At 39.2% G+C, this 17,954-nt stretch overlaps 1 protein-coding gene across 2 annotated transcripts in view; it reads left to right on the top strand.

Annotated features, from left to right (window-relative positions):
- Positions 1-17,954, top strand: part of HSD11B1 (hydroxysteroid 11-beta dehydrogenase 1) — a 949,596-nt gene that overhangs the window by 892,868 nt on the left and 38,774 nt on the right. Inside the window, exon 2 of one of the 2 annotated variants that reach the window (XM_050781468.1) lies at positions 7,827-7,937. The gene's annotated coding sequence lies outside the window, so the exon portion shown is untranslated. Of the gene's footprint in view, positions 1-7,763; positions 7,938-17,954 lie in introns of those variants that run through there. The other variant, XM_050781458.1, reaches the window with a different exon arrangement.

Below are 17,954 nucleotides of genomic sequence, written 5' to 3'. Positions count from 1 at the left end.
CCTCCCAAAGTGCTGGGATTACATGATTTTTTGTTTAGAAAGTAATGCCTATGCTTTGAAAGTTTGCCTATATATTAAAAAAATAAAGTTGCCTAAATATATAAGTATGCCTATACGTTTGTGTAGAAGGAAATTCCCCATGCCTGTTTATATTCACATTACCCAACCCAATCAAATCCGAGCTATTGAAATCTCTGTTCTCACTGGTCTTCTCAATTCTCTGAGTTCTTATAGGCCATACAGCCTGAGTCTCATACTGCATCACTCAGTAATAGACTTTTTTTCTCCCAGTTGTTCTGTGGGCTTGGTCATGTCTCTTATAGTACAATCTTCTTGAAGTAAAGGATCATGTCTTCAGTGTTCACAGAAATCTTTAGGTCCTAGGCAAATAGTAGGTTCTTAATAAATACTTGATTGTTTAATTAATCATTTATGAGGCTAGAGCAGTGCTTGTAAATGAAAGGAGAAGCAATTTTGTCCCCCCAGAGAACATTTGACAGTCTTAAGATATTTCTGGTGTCTGGGTGAGGGGAGGGGGCAGTACTGCAGGCATCTAGAGGGTAGAAGTCGGGGGGGTTTAAACATCTTCTAATGCACAGGACAGCCGCCAACACAAAGAATTCTCCATTCCAAAATGTTAATGGGGTAGAAGTTGAAAAATTCTGGGTTAGAGGAAAGTAAGGAAAAAGGGTTTGCTTAATAATTTCAGAATAAAAGTTATGAGGTAGTCTCACAAGGCTATGTCTGGTTACGATCAAACATGTTCCTCCCCCAACATAGGAATAAAAATTGTCTTTTGTCCTATTCTGCTTGGTAATTTTACCAACAACCTAGGAGAGGTAACAGGAAGTATACTTATCAATTCTGTTGGTGACACAGAGCTGAGATAGCACAGTCAGAACTCAAAACAACTCAATAGGCTGGAACCATGCACCAAAGAATAACCAACTGAAACTGAATAGGGAAAAAGATACAATACAGAATTCAGGTTCAAAAACCCAACTGCATGACCACAGAATTTGAAAGACATATTCTAGCAGCAGATCATGTGAAAAAGACCTCAAGTTTTTTAAAAATTTTAATTGATACATTATAATTGTACATATTTATGAGTACAATTTGATGTTTCCACACATGAACACATTATATAATGATCAAGGTATTTAGCATAGCCATCACCTCATGCATTTATCATTTGTGATAAGAACATTCAAAAGCTTCTCTTCTAGCTATTTTGTAATATACAATACCCTACTGTTAACCATAGTCACCCTACTGTGGAAAAGAACTCCAGAACTCTTCCTATCTAATTGAAACTTTGTACTCCTTGACCAGCCTCTCCTCATCCTCCTCTCCCCCATCTCCCCCTACGTCTCTGTTAACCACACTGATCTACTCTATACTTTTATAAGATCAGCAAACATCAGCAAATATATATATATATATTCATTCCACATTTAAGTGAGATCATGTGCTATTTACTATTTGTCTTTCTGTGTCTGGCTTATTTCACTTAACATAACATCCAGGTTCATCCATTTTGTCTCAGATGACAGTACATCATTGTTTTCCATCGCTGAATAGTATTCCATTGTATACACATACTACATGTTATTTATCCTTTCATCCACTGCTGGCACTTAGGTTGATTTCAAGTCTTGTGCTACAACAAACATGGGAGTACAGATATCTCTATATACCCACTAGTGGGAATGCTGGATCTTATGGTGGTTCTACTTTTAATCTTTTATAAACCTCCATGCTGTTTTCCATTCCATTAGGGGCTGTGCTAATTTACATTCCCACCAGCAGTGTGTAAGCATTTCCTTTTCTCAACATCCTCACCAACACGTGCTTTCTTTTGTCTTTTGGTAAGAGCTATTCTAACTATAGTGAAGTGGTATTTAACTATGGTTTTGATTTGTATTTCCCTGGTGAGCAGTGATGTTGAACATTTTTGTCATATACCTGTGGCCATTTTTATGTCTTCTTTTGAGAAATATCTATTAAGGTATTTTGCCCATTTTAAAATTAGGTCACTTGGGTTTATTTTGCTATTGGGTTGAGTTTCTTATACATTCTGGATATTAACCCTTCATCACATATATAGTTTGCAAACATTTTCTCCCATTCTGCAAGGTTGTCTCTTCACTGCTAATTGTTTCCTTTGCTATGCACAAACTTCTCAGTTTGATGTAATCCCATTTGTCTATTTTTGCTTTGACTGCCTATGTTTTTGAGGTCTTATCTAAAACTTTGTTGCCTAGTCCCATGTCTCAAAATGTTTCCCCTATATCATCTTCTGGTAGTTTCATAGTTTTCTTATGTTTAAATCTTTAATCCATTTTGAGTTGATTTTTATAGGTATGCATGACTTCACAACAGGGATACACTGTGAGAGATGCTTTACTAGGCGATTTTGTCATTTGTGCAATCATCATGGCGTCTACTTAAAACATACCTAGATAGCATAATCTACTACATAGCTAGGCTATATGGTGTAGCCTATTGCTCCTAGGCTGTAAACCTGTATGGTATATTACTGTACTGAATATTGTAGGCAATTATAACATAATGGTAAGCATCTGTAAACCTATCAACATATCTAAACATAAAAAGGTACAGTAAAAATGTTATTATAATTTTATAGGACTACCATTGTATATACAGTCCCTCATTGGCCAAAATGTTATGTGGCATATGACTTGATAAGGTGAGATGTCAGGATCTAGTCTTGTTCTTCTGCAGGTGGATATCAAAGTTTCCCAGCACCCTTTATTGAAGAGACTGTCTTTTCCCCAACGTGGGCTCTTGGCAACTTTGTTGAAAATCAGCTGGCTGTAGGTGAGTGAATTTATTTCTAAGCTCTCTATTCTGTTCCATTGATCTATATATCTGCTTTTATGCCAGTATCATGCCGTTTTTGTTATTATAGCTTTGAAGTTTATTTTGAAGTCAAGAAGTATGATGCCTCTAGTTTTGTTCTTTTTGCTCATACCTAAAGATTTTCAGTGGTTACAAGTTCAATAAAAGCCAAAGAGGGCTTATAACAGGACTACTAAAACAAATTAATGCTTCATTAGTAGAAGTATAATGTGCAGAAAAAGAGAAGGGCAAGATGATTTGTTATACTTTGCATTCTGTCAGGGTGAAAAACAAAGTTTAAATCGGACTGCCTGGATTTGCTTAGGTTTGCATCTTGACTCTCCTATTTGTAGTTCTAAAACCTGGGAAAGTTATTTACACTCTCTCAAGTTAGTTAAATCCTTTCTTCATCTGTAAAATAGTACCTTCCTCAGGGAAAATTTTGCCAATTAAATGAGACAAAACACATAGAGTTCTTACAGTAGTACTTTGCATATAGCAGGCTTTCAGTCAATAAGAGTTATTATTGTTATTGTTAATATTTTAAGACAAACCTTGACCAAAAAAATTTTGCTTAATTAGAGTGACTAGGGCAAAAAAAAGTCCAGAAACTCTAACACATACAGAACAATTGAAGAACAATAGAGATATTAGATTCAGTAGCTTTACATGACAATTGTGCCAAATATTTCAAGAGCTGCCATATTGGAGATGATAAGACTTGTGTGGCTCAAAAATAGAGAATGAGAACTATCAAGCAGGATTACAAGGAGGCAGATGTTATATTATTAAGATATCAGAGTAATTAAAAAACATAATGAATTGCCCTGTGATATATAGTAAGCTCCCCACTACCAAAAGCATTCAAGCAGGGGTTGGAAGTCATCTGCCAGGGATGGTATAAACTGGAGAGGAGATTTCTGGACTTGGAGGTTGCATCCAATTATAAGATGCTAAGATTCTGTCTAATATTACCACCAAAAAGGGGATGTACTTCCCTTTCCAGCCTGTCTGTCCAGATCATCCCTTTCTTTAAATGCTTCTTTATTCTTTTTCTCAGCATATTGATAAATATGTTTCCTTTTTGCTCAATTACTATTAAATGTGATAAATTTGATTCCAAAAATAAATTATTTCTAGATTAAACTCATCTAATTAATACTTTTGCCTTTTGTAAAAATACCTTAACCTGCTGGTCAAACCTAATAGTCTCAAATTTGGTCATAGTGAAATATCTATTAAAGTTATCTTCCTCTTCACAAAAGACCACAAAACTTTGATCAATTTATAGAAAGAAATATATATAGTTTTATGCTATATTATGTGCCTTCTCTTGCACTATATTCTAATGAAAACAAATAGTAGGTATCAACTGAGAATATTTAAAGTTTCCCACATTCACAGGAAAATTTGATTGTTCTATAGTCATGCTAACCAGAACTAGTAGAAAACCCACTGGCTTAATAAATGACAACTCACCTGTTAAGCTTTTAGAAGCCAACCAATCAGTGATAGGCCCTCCTTTCTGAGAGTCAACCAATCAGGAATGAACTCATGCCATTAACTGCAACTCAGAGTGCCAACCAATCAACAAATAGTCATGCTTCTATAGCTGATGTCAGTCCATTTATGTCTGGGAAAGTACACCAGTCCTTGATCTTCATGCATCCTCAAAAACCTAGATGAGTTCAGCAGGCTGCTGTTCAGACAGATTGAGCAGAAAAGCTTACCCTTACTATAATGAGCAACAAGTTTACTATTTTTGTTTTATTTTATATATTAAATGGTGGTCTCATCATTCTTTGACAATTCTAGAAGCTCTACTGTGATTGTTTTAAAGACCTTCTCTTGGCAATATTCCAGGGAACATGGGACCAACAGGTACACTTACTGGGCTCCTTGTGCACAAGTGCATTTGTCTTTTAGATCTGCTGCCCAGTGAGAAAATCTCAACAATAACCTGAGCTCTGACTAGTTTTATTAAGTTCTCATCGCTTCTGTGATTTGCAAGCAAACAAGTCTTTGTATAAGATCATTTTTCCTAGCTCTTTGTATAATATAATTAGAAAATTTAGTCAACAGGTGCACACTTTAGTAAACAATTATACCTAGATCTTTGTATAAGGTCATTAGGCATTTTGTTTGGGAGGTACACCACTGAGTAATGGGACATAGGTCTTGGTATAAGATCATTTGACATTTTGTGTGGGAAATATACCATTGGGTAGTTCAACATAGGTCTTTTTATAAGTTCATTAGACTTTTGGTTTTGGAGGCATAAATATTTTTACCATTAAACAGTTTATTCCCTTCCTACTCTATGTTTGCTTTTGCTTGTCCATATTAAAATGTCTTATTGTATTTTTTTCTGGATTGTCTTATTTCTGATATAAGGGAGTGCTCCAGAGGAAATGAATGGGGATATATATTCCATAAGTTACCAATTCAATCCAAGCTAGTCCTCGGAGATAACAGTTGGAGGTCCAGTAGACTGAAAACCAATTTGGGAAAAGGCAATTGTCAGATCTATAAAAAACTTTCATGACAGCATGCCCTGTCTTGTTAGTCTGTGATAGGATACTTTTAGTTTGTACGCTGGGGTCAAAGATTTTGTCAGGTCATTAACTATGTGATCCTTTCTAACCTTTGCTTAGAAAGGGAACCCAAGATACCATTGACAGGCACACACTTTTACTCAGTGGCATCTCTCGTCCTTCTTGGTTTCTTCCATGTCAAAACTGCAGCCTCCACTGGGAGAACTCCTGCTTTTCATATAAAATTGCACTGTAATCCTAACTCTTGCACTTATTTTTGTAAACTGCAATAAAAAAAAAATTTGTTAGAATAGCAATGGCTATCTTGCAGAACTTCTGACATGTCAAAATGAATAAATTAAAATATTTAAGAGGAACTCCAGAAAAATTAGGAGACAAAGGCCCAAAGAGGCAATAGTTAGCTCTTTCATTGGCAAGCTAAGGCTTCAAAATAAAATTTTAACTCAAGAACGGTCTCTCTCAAAGACTCTGATGCCACCTAAAACCCACCCTCCTTTCATTTCTCTTTCTACTCGGCATTACCTGACCTTCAACATGAGCCACCCCTTTCTTCTTAGTTTTATCTGGAAAAGAGTAATCACATTGTAAAATTGCTAAACCAGAGGGCAGCCCTAAAAAGCTGAATTTAAACCCTGGCCTAGAGCAAAATTAAAAGTTACCATGAAAGATTTTCCTAAGCCTCAGGGGTGGTTGAGCAGAAATTAGTTAACAATTTAGGATTTTATTAGGTACTTATTGTTCTGCATTAAACATCTGTACCAAATGATTCAGTTAAGTGTTAGTCTATCCAATAGAGAAAACAAATTTATAAGCAGCAGGGTAAGAAAAAAAATTAAATAACTCTGTTGTGCAATATGAAAAACAAATGCCTTAAATGGACAAGAAAAAATTGAAAATACAGTACAAAAAGCAATGTCAAAAAAATCTTTCTTTTAAAAGTACATTAGACAAAGATTAAAAATTGTAAACTAAATAAAAATGAAGAGAGGCTTCAGAAAACTTTCAAAGAGCATTCTGGAGTACACTCAACAGCTGAAATAAAAGAAACATTGTCTTTATTTTTTCTATGAAAGGGCTCAAATATGAATTAGGGGATTTAGCGAGAAAAAAGTAATTGAAATATGAAACTGACAGCTTAGAAAATATCCAGTACATAACTAGATATTTTCAGAGAGCTCTAGAAAGTAAATAAGCTAGAAATCAACAGAACATATGGTACTCTACATAAAAAACTTGCCCCTGAAATAAAAACAAGACCAAAAAGTCTTGCATTTTCTAAGAATTGGGAACATATAGAGAGGGGTACTTGTAGATATTCCAAGCAAAAGGGTCATTCAAAGAACCAATGTTCCACATTGGCTAAGCAACAGAAGGATGACTATCCAAAATCTGTCTGATGGTGCTTCTCCAAAGGAGACATTAGCACCCAACAATTACAGTCCTTCTTCTGAGCTTGTGTGCCCAAATCTCTATACTCTCCATCAGGGCATAGCTACATCCAGTATGGCTTACCACTCTATCCCCAGCCTCTAGCCCAGTGCCTAGCATAGAGTAGGTGCTTATTAAATATTTGTTGAGCAAATGAAGAAATAGAAGAAGAAAGTACATTTTTGTTTTGATACGCTGTAGTCCCTTCCTCAGTCCAGAGATCACAAACCTCTGAATTAGGATGTGACTCTCTCTGTCATTAATTGGCAAGAATCATGGTAGAATTACCGTCCCTATTTACGGAGTCTCTTTCCCTAATACATCCCATTGCAGATTCCTGTCTTCCCTTTACCATCCACTCCAGCATCAGCTGATGCAGTCACTAAAATGGTTTATAAGTCACATATGAGATTCCCTAAGTTTATAATTGAAAAATGTATGGACACACAGCCCTCACAGAATGCATTGGATTGCTAGAGTCTCTCCTGGTGAAAAAGGAAAACCTGCCCAAACCCAGTTTTTGTTTCAGTAACTTCCTTTGAGACAAAGCCAGGAATCTGAGAGTGAGCACCTGCTAAGGGTAGGACAGGGGCTCTGTCTGGTATGCCTCTCCCATGTTAAGAGCTAACAATAGTAATGGATAAGTCTCCAGGGAAACCAGGACCACTTCCAAGCATTCCTGTCTTGGGCTGCCTCAAGGGCTCCTCTGTCCTTTGGGTAGTACCGATTGATGCCTGATGCCCAGAACTGGTCCACTCTGGCTTCTCTTTGGAGCAGTCTCTGCCGGCACCTCCTGGCTGCCAGCTCAGTCCTAGCATAAGGGACTTCTTCCTTGGCCTGGGTTTCACCTTCTTGTATCAGGTGGCAGACCAGCTGGTTTCAGTCCCAAATCAGGTCTTCTGACTCCTCCCAGAAACCAACCAACTTCTGAGCAGGAAATCCTGCCCCTCCCCAAAGAGTGGGAAACCGCAAAGGAAGAGAGAGATGAAACAGAAGGAAAGGCAGAGGAGGAGGGAAAGAGAGAGAGAAGAGAAGCAAAAGAAAAAAGAACATCAATAAAAAGAAGTCAAATTTGTTCGAAATCTTGAGGTAAGACTTTTAAAAATCACATTATATATAACAGTATCGCCATTTGTGTCAGGGCCTAGTACATAGTAGGTCCTCAAAAAACCTGCTATTGAAATAATTAATCTATTGAAATGAACAGGAGGGCTGGGCTAAAGAGAAATTTCAATGTGAAATGCTGGTAAGAAAAAAAAACAAGACGAAATGCCCGATGAGCTTTCGAATGTGTAGGAGGGATGATATGATAAGATGCAGATGGAACCAGAAATCTCTTACTGGCACTGACAGCATTCTGATCATTGTGGCACAGAAAGTCAAGTTGGAACAAAAAAGTTGCAAAGATAGTATAAAAAATGTCTGCATGTTCTTTTGGAATTACAAAAAGACTGCAAGAATTATAGAAATGTTGTAAGCAGTTTTTAAAATCGGTTTTAAACCAATGACAGAGCACAAACACTATGTTGTATCTTGGGAACTGCTAAACATACTGATATCTGCACGCTGCAGCCAAACATCAGCTAGTTTAATGTTATTAACATTTAGATCTAGAGTGTTGAAAAGTCTCATTTTATTTCCAGAAGTCTTGTTCAGTGGATCAAGGGAGGCCTAAATGTGTCAATCAAAATTCTTCATGTGCTATTCATCTATCCTTAATCCTAGTCCAGGTGGGCTGCTCAGAATACTGACCCTCTGAGCCCTAAACGGGCCTCTTCAGAGAAAATCCCAACACTTGTTTCAGGTCAAGGAACTAGAGAAACCTGACAGGAAAGGGAAATACCATTCCCCACCCTCACCATTTACCCAAATCTTCGCTTGCCATCAATAGACAGTATCATCCAGAGTATTGTGGTTTAGTGATCCAGTCACTTGGAGAGATTAAAATAGCTAGATGCATGCTTCAGAAAACATCTACAGACGATGATGTGTTTTCACAGGAGTTGGCTTTTAAGAGTCCTACTCCTCTGACTTTTCCAACAGAGCTTACCAGTATCAGAGGGACACAATTGAAGTGTTTCCTTTAGTGAAAGTATTTCTTTTTGGAGTTTGTGTGAGTTCATCAGAGTCGGAAGCTGAAAGGAGGGTGGGAAAGGTAAGGAGGGATGAAACAGTCTCACTTCTGCTTGCTTGCCAAGATTTGAAAGGAACTGCCTCCCTGTCATTAGGATGATATGAAAATAAAATCTGAAAATCCTAGCTCTTTCTTTATACTAATTTGAGTATAGCTAAAAGTTCCCTGTGTCCAATTTCTGAGCTAGAACAAATATTAAAGGTAATCTAATTTATTTCTCCTTATTTGCCAGGTGAGGGAATTGAAGCTAAGACAAGGGAAGGGCCTTGCCCAAAGTCACATGTATTGTCAGTGATGGGAGGGAGACTGGAACTCAGTTATCCCAGAGTCCCACCCAGGAGCCTTTTAAGAAATGATGAAAAATTTACAGGAAGGTATCCCAGATGTCTGAGAGCTCATAAACATCGCAGCTGCTGACTAAATACAAATTCAGTTAAAAGATGCTCAAGTAATCTTCCCCTGGCAGAAATAGAAAGAAGAAAAAGATTTCCCCAATAGTTAAGTTTTTCCAGAATCTGTTTTATAACTGTCAGGAGACTAGGGAGGAGAGAGATTTAAGGCAGATTTGTCATGAAAGAACTAGAATATTTTACATTCCTACCACTGGATCAGCATTTTACATGTCTCATTTCTTTATGTAATCTTCATATTATCCTCATTTTACAATTAACATTGTTTTAACTTTGCTCAAATTCACAGAGGGAATAAGATACTCTGATTTCTGGATCTCTTGTTGGTAGGGCCAGGATCAGGCTCTGGAGAGACATGGCTAGTTCACTGACTGTTCCAGTCTTACTCAGGCCCCTCCCCAACACAGACCCTTGCTCTAGCCATTCAGGCTACCTGAGTTTCCTCTGAAATGCCATGCTGTTTCTAGACTTCTTGCCTGAATAGATGCAGTTCCCTCTGCTTGGGATGCCTTTCTCCAACATCCTCATAACTTGTACTTAGCCTTCAAAACCGAGCTCCCGGACCACCTCCCAGAGCCCTTTCCTGCTGGATGGTCTGTCCCTTCTCTACTTCGACAGTACTCTACACACATTCCTATTACACTATACATCATGCTATGGTGAGCTCTGATTTACTTGCCTACTTTCCTTGTACTTGACTTCAATTTCCTTGAAAGCAGACACCACATATTTGTAAGCCTTTGCATTCCCAGCGCCTAGCACAATTCCAGAGATGTATTAGTGCTCAATATTTTTTTAAGTGGACAAACAAATGAAATATTTCCCCTCCTTTCCTTCCAATAAAACCATGCAATAAAATGTCCTGTTTCCATGCTCATGACTTTTTGGTAATTTGGGGATAAATAGAAGATATCACTACTATAAGCTTCCTCTCCTTTCAAGCCTGACAAGCCACACAAAAATAGCTATCTAGGATTAAACCTGGCACTCTGAACAGACATTAATTTCTGCATCCTGACAAAATGCTTTGATGACAGTAGAAGAATTTATATGCCATAAGCCATAAGGACAAAAAGACTGGGAACATGGGAACAACAGAGATAACAACAGTTAAGGAATGTCAACACTCTTAGAAGAGGGAAAGTACATGGATGAGTAATAAGTGACTTAGCAAACCCAAGACTGCTGGAGTCTGAGTGCTCACGATGGGAAGCCTCAGGAGTTGGAGGAACAGGTGGGGGTAAACACAGGAGAAGACCCTTGGCCTCTACAGCTACTCCAGCTGGAGAAGGAAAATTTACTTTCTGGAGAAACTTAACAAAGACACACCAGGCTTAGGGACATCAGACACAGCAGAGGGTGGGGTTAGGCATGGAGCTGGAAATAGCGAGATTAGAGAAAGACTCCATACTGAAAGATGAGATTCCCCAGCCCATTTTACTGGCTCAGCTCCCAGAACACAAACAGCCTAGCTCTACCCCTCTCCACCCACCCTACCCCAGCTTACACTAGGCAGAAGAATTAAGGATTCTTCCCTGTAGAAAGGGCCCAACCAAAGAGACAAACACTACAGACATTGATGATTGATTGATGACAATGAACACTACAGACATTCCCCCAATGAAACCACCAGGGGCCTTCTGGATTATCCTACAGTGAAGTCCAAAAATGGACAAGCCCTGTCCTCATACACAAAGCTTCTGACAGCCAAGGAAGAGACTACAAAGATCACCAGGTGACATAGTTTGGATATGTGTCCCCTCCAAGTTGCATATTGAAATTTAATCCCCAAGGTTGGAAATGGGGCCTGATGTGAGGTGTTTGAGTCGTGGGGGTGAATCCCTCATGAATGACTTGGTGCCATGCTCATAGTAATGAGTGAGTTCTCACTCTACGAGGTCTGCAAGAACTGATTGTTCAAAGAGGCTGGCCCCTCCCACCCCTCTCTTGCCATGTGATGCCTGCTCCTCTTCTGCCATGAGTGGAAGCAGTCTAAGACCCTCACCAGATGGAGATGTCGGCACTGTGCCTCTTCTGCAGGCTGCAAAACCATAAGCCAAACAGACCCTTTTCTTTAAAAACTACTCAGCCTCAGGGGTTCCTTGACAGTAACACAAACAGACTAAGACACTAGGCATGGAACAAAAGCCTTCGATACTGAGGACCTCAAGGGAGGAAATCTAGAAAGCAGAAGTAATAATTATCAGTAATGGCCACAGCAACATCAATATCCCCCAGAGATAAGGGAAGATAATTTGTGAATTGTGATCAAGAAGCCAATTTTTGGCTGAAAATAAACTTTCCTTCTCCAGCAGTGGCTCATGACTATAATCCCAGCAGTTTGGAAGACTGAAGTGGGAGGATCACCTGAGCCCAGGAGTTCAAGACCAGCCAGGGCAACATAGAGAGACCCCAGTCTCTACAAAAATTAGTGGAGTGTAGTGATGCATGCCTAGCCACTCAGGAGGCTGACATGAGAGGATTGCTTGCACATAGGAGGTTGAGACTGCAATAAGCTGTGATGGCACCACTGCGCTTCAGCCTGGGCAACAGAGTGAGACCCTGTCTCAAAAAATAATAACAACATGATAAAATAAAGAACCAATTTTTAAGTACGGAGAAGAAAAAAATGGCTCTTTAAATGAAAATGCAACTGGACATTTAAAAATTAAAATGAAGGGCTAGGCATGGTGGTTCATGCCTGTAATCCCAGCAATTTGGGAGGCCAAGGTGAGTGGATTACCTGAGGTCAGGAGTTCAAGACCAACCTGGCCAACATAGTGAAATCCCATCTCTACTAAAAATACAAAAATTAGCCGGGCATGGTGGTGCATGCCTGTAATCCCAGCTACTCAGGAGACTGAGGCAGGAGAACCACTTGAACCCAGAGGCGTAGGTTGCAGGGAGCCAAGATCGTGCCATTGCACTCTAGCCTGAGGGACGAGAGTGGAATTCTGTCTCAAAAAATTAATTAATTAATTAAAATTAAACTTAAGCATTGGAAGATAAAATTGAGGAAATCTCCCAGAAAATAGGACAAAATGGAAAGAGATTTTAAAAACATAAGACATAGAAAGATAAGAAACTTAAAAGATCGGCTCAGGAGCTCTGTCATCTTCTATTAAGTAGTCCAAACAGAGAATACAGAGAAAATGAAAGAGAATAAAATAATAAAAAAAAAATTCTCTAAAATTTACCAAAATACAAGATTTGAATTTCCATATTCAATGGACCCAGTGGGTGCCCAACACAATGAACAACAACAACAAAACTCATCAAAGCATATTATTGGAAATGTTAGAACTCCAGGAATAAAAGGACCCCAAAAGTTCTGGAGAAAGAAAAATAGTTCACAAACCAAGGGTCAGAAATCTGAACAGCAGTTGGACCTCTCAGTGTCAACGCTGGAAGCTAGAAACTGAAAGGCAAGACAGCAACATCTTCCAATTCTAAGAGAAAACAGTGTCTTCTCTAGAAATCCTTACCCGGCCAAAAAACAATCAAGGAGAAGGTAATACAAGGACAAGCAGACAGGGCTGACCGGAACCATCACAGTGTCCTTTATTTGGCCAGGGTCTGATATGTTAAAAATGTGAAACATCACTCCTCCATAAAGGTCTCAAAACATTTCCTTATTATACATGAGGAAGTAAACCAAGAAAGAGAAAAACAAGAGTTCCCATTCCCAAAGGAATGTCCCCAGATTCAGGGGACAGGAGGACTAAGGCCTTCAGTAAAATGTCTCCAAGAAAAAAATAAAGGAACTCATAGATTACCCGATTAATTTGATTTATTTATTTGAATTTTATAGCTCTTGTCAGAGGGTTTGAAGGACATGTACAACTAACAAAGCAAACAAATCAAAATGAAGTGATTATTAACTCCCAGGAATTCAGTGAAGACTAGAAGACAAAAATGTATCATAGTACACCATATTGTTCAGCTGTAAACAATTAATCATAACAATACAAACACTATTGATTTAATTAACAATATGATATTTTAATATTAGGAATCTAGAAAAAGGGGAATGGGTGTTTGTGTGATATAAAAAAGCAAAATCCCAACATTCCTTAGCAGGAAATGAATAAGTAATTTCCAAAATTGCAAAATCAAGAAATAGTATTAAAAGTACATTGTTTACAAATGTGGAGTTGGTTTTCAGGGGAAAATAAATTAAGATTTAAAAATGATTGCCTCTCAGTGGGACCAGGGCTGAGAAAGGAAAGAGCAAGGATTGTTGTCACTCGTTGTGAACCTTTTGTACCAGGTAACTTTTTAAGCCTTCCTCATGTATTATATGAATAAATGTAAAACCTAGTGTCTTTTGTTTTTTTTTTTTTTAAGAAAAGGAAATGGCTCAGTCATAACAGCAGTCTCCCAGGGATTACATTCTACTACCAGTCAGCATGTTGTTGTCTGGAGTCGTTAAATTAAGTCTCTAACAAGCTAAAGTTAAAAGTATTTATCTAATTACCCAAAGTAGAAGTCTGGACTGGTGTGTCTACAGGTTACTTTAGAATCACCTGGGGACTGTCAAAGAAAATCAGAGCTAGAGAGCAGTTAAAGTGGTAAAAACAGGTTTTAATCGGGACTACTGCAATGGGGGAAAAGAGATCTCAGTATAGAGCTGGACTCAATTCCACACCATGGGCAAGTGTGTGATAATTTACAAAGAGCAGAATGGTGATTGGTGATTGGTGGATGGAAAATTACTAAGACGAAACATCAGGGTTGGGATAAGGAGGGTTCTGGCTGAAATGAAACAGGATTATTTCTGAAGACAGGTCAGGGTGGTCAGGCACCCCTTGGGGGATGATGGCAAATGAAAAAACCAATTAGATATCAAGGAATCAGTATCAAAATGGGAGGGGGGCGCAGTTCTTGCTAAACTGACTTAGCAGGATTCTTTGTAAAACTGGATTTTACAAGGAAGTGCCCAGATGGGCCTAGAAGGTTCAGGAACCTGACTAAAGTTTGGCCAAAAAAAATCTTTGTCAGGAGCTTTGTAAAAAATACAGATTCCTGGGTCCCACCCTTAATAAGCCAGACTCAACAGGACTTCGTGGGGTCTAAGGATCTGCCCTCAGTTCTCCCGGATGATTCATGGAGATTTGGGAATCACTGAACTAGAGTACAAATTAGCTGTGTTACGAGGAGCAAGAGAATCAGGTTACGTGTATTTTATGTGTGTGTAACTATTTCTATATATATGAGTCTCTCTCCTTCCCTCCCTCTTTCATTCTCTTATTTTCAGTTAACCCATAAATCCCTCTGGATTGCTGACGGCATTGCCAGAAATTGTCTCCATCTGAGCTATCGCTCCCAATCCTGGGGCTCCCTCTGCCGGCAGAAGCATGTTAAAATTCTTAGCATCCTAAATCTAGAAATTCTCCTTCAGTTCCGTATTAGGTCAGTTTTTCGAGACTGTTGCCAAACCCTCAAATTTCATGAATCCTCTCATCAGATATAAAATACAAAGTGAAACCTGGAAAAACTTTCTTGACTTAAATTTGTGAATATATAAAGATTAGGAGGGAGCAGGACAAGGCAGAAATGAAAATGAAAGGTATATGCTGTGGTCAACACTGAGGAAGAGGAGACACTTTAGAATTTAAGTTCCCACCTTCTTCTTCCTGGCCCTCCCCCAGGAGATACGAATAGATGGGGAAGCTGCATTTAGCTGCTTTCCAAAAATGCAAAGAAGGAAACAAGTTAGACTAAAAAGCTCACTGAATTTGGAAGCAGAAGGCAAGGATTCAATATCCACCCATCCCCTACTTCATCGATTCTCAAAAGAAGTGTTCTCCTTTTCCAGAGCTATGTGCCATATCATCTGGAGTCTGACTCCATAAATCACGTCCTTCCAGTGATCTTGTTTTTAGATTCTACTGGATCTTTCCCATAAACAGAAAAGATGCTCAGCCCAGCACACTGTCTGGCACAAATACTCAATGCATTTGAACATTTGAATGAAATTTGAATGAAAGTTTAACTCATTTATATCCCCAAAATCAAAACCCTCTTTCGGATCTCTATGCTTCTCAAATGCCTCAAAATTGTGGACCAGTAAACACTGCATTCCCTCAGGTACTTCACTCTTCAACTCACAGCATTTCCACTTTAGCTCCTCTGGAACTCTCTGGCAAAGATCTCCAATTATTCCTTTGTGCCAGACCCCCTGTATTCTTGGCACTTCTCACCTTCCTTGACCTCTCCCGTCTCACTGAGACCTGTTCCCTTGACCCAGCTCACCCTTGCTCTCCTTTGCTGGCCTTCCCCTTCCACCCAACCCTCAAACATGAGTGTAAGATTTCCCTCTTAGCCTTCACTGTCCCTGGTGGCTTCATCTACTCCTATGGTTGCAACATTAAATTCCATGATTTAATTCTTCCATTTCTATATCTTTAACCTGGACCTTTCTTCTGAGTTCCAAATACCTACCAGATATCTGTATCTGGATGTATCAGAATCAGTTCATCCACTGAACACTCAAAAAATGCTTACTGAGCAACTACCCTGTGCCAAACACCGTGCTAACACTGGAGATGTAGGGGCAAGCAAAGTGGAAATGGTCACTGCCTTCCCAGAACTATCTGATGGGAAAGGCAGACAGTGAACAGCTAGGAGTAAAAAGTGATGAGTGCAATGAGAGAAAATGCCTAGGGTTCAGAGAGCATCTTCTCTGGTCCCCAGCATTCCCTGAAGGTGTGACTTTGAAGAGCAGTACCTGAATGACAAGGAGTTGGGGCAAGGGGAGGTTCCTGGGGAAGAATTTCAAAAATTATGAAGAACTTGTAAAACTACAGTAGGTACTTTGGACTTTATCTTAAAGACAATAGGGAGCCATTGAATCTTCCAAAGCAGAGAAATGTGCTGATCAGTTGTGGTGTGAAGAATTGGATGGATTAGAGCCCACGGGGAACTTTACAGTGCAGGGATGTTCATGTCTTAAGTTGGATGGTGAGCCACGAGGCTTTTGTTTCACACTTATGCTTTATATATTATTCATGTTTTCCTATATTCTTTTGTGAGTGCCAAATATTTCACAAGCTTGTTTTAAAAATTAATAGATTGGGGAAGGTGAGGTGGCCAGAGAAATGTGAGGAGGTCACTAAAGCAGAAAACAGTGGTGGCCTGAGTTAGGATATGGTCTGGCTCTGTGTCCCCACCCAAATCTCATCTCAAATTGTAATCCCCAGGTGTCCAGGAGGGAAGGACCTGGTGGGAGGTGACTGGATTATGGGGGTTCCCCCATAATCTCATCTGTTCTCATGATAGTGAGTTCTCATGAGATCTGATGGTTTTAAAGTATTTGGCAGTCCCCCCCACCGCCCCCCCCCCCCACCTCTCTCACCTGTCACCATGTAAGATGTGCCTTGCTTCCCCTTAGCCTTTCACCATAATTGTAAGTTTCCTGAAGCCTCCCTGGCCATGCAGAACTGTGAGTCAATTAAACTTTTTTTTTTTTTTAATAAATTACCCAGTCTCAGGTTTTTCTTTATAGCAGTGTGAAAATGGACTAACACAGATGGTCACAAAGGGTGAAGATTTGGAGATGGTTCTAGAGATACTTAGGAGTAGAATCGACTGTACTTGGTGATTAATGGAATATGGAGAGGAAGGAGTAAAGAACTCCTAAGTTTCTGGATTACTAATTAGATGGATGGTGAAGCCATTGATTGAAATAGAGATCAATGGGAAATGGTGATTAAAAATAAAGTCATTGGAGAACAGTTTGGCAGTTTCTTAAAAAGTTAAACATGGCCAGGTGCGGTGGCTCACACCTGTAATCCCAGCACTTTGGGAGGCTGAGGCAGGCAGATCATGAGGTCAAGAGATCAAGACCATCCTGGCCAACGTAGTGAAACCCTGTCTCTATTAAAAATACAAAAATCAGCTAGGCTTGGTGGTGCCCCCTGTAGTCCTAGCTACTCAGGAGGCTGAGGCAGGAGAATTGCTTGAACCCGGGAGGCGGAGGTTGCAGTGAGCCAAGATCACGCCACTGCACTCCAGCCTGGCCACAGAGCAAGACTCAGTCTCAAAAAAAAAAAAAAAAAAAGTTAAACATAAATTTACCATATGACCCAGCAATGCCACTCTTGGGCATATACCCAAGAGAAATAAAAGCATATGTCCACAAAAAAAATTTCATACTAATGTTCATTGCAGCACTGTCCATAATAGCAAAAAAGGGGAAAATTCCAAATGTCTGTGAACTGGTGAATGGATCAACAAAATGTGGTATATCCATACAATGGACTATGATTTGTCAATAAATGACACATGTTACAATATGGAAGAATCTCAAAAACATGTTAAGTGAAAGAAGTCAGATAAAAGATCACATGTTGTATAGTTATACTAATACAAAATGTCCAGGGCAGGCAAGTCTATACATGGAAATTAAATTACTGGTTGCCTGGGGCTGGGGGTGGAAACAGGGAGTGACTGTAAATGGGCAAGAGAAATCTTTTTGGGTGATGGAAATGTTCTAAAATTAGATTGCAGTGATGATTTCTCAACTCCGCAAATTTATTCAAAATCATTGAATTGTACACT

This window comes from Macaca thibetana, chromosome 1, assembly GCF_024542745.1.
Source record: "Macaca thibetana thibetana isolate TM-01 chromosome 1, ASM2454274v1, whole genome shotgun sequence".
NCBI lineage: Eukaryota > Metazoa > Chordata > Mammalia > Primates > Cercopithecidae > Macaca > Macaca thibetana.
Note: the sequence above shows the minus strand (reverse complement) of the source record. Positions and strands in the feature narration are given on the sequence as shown.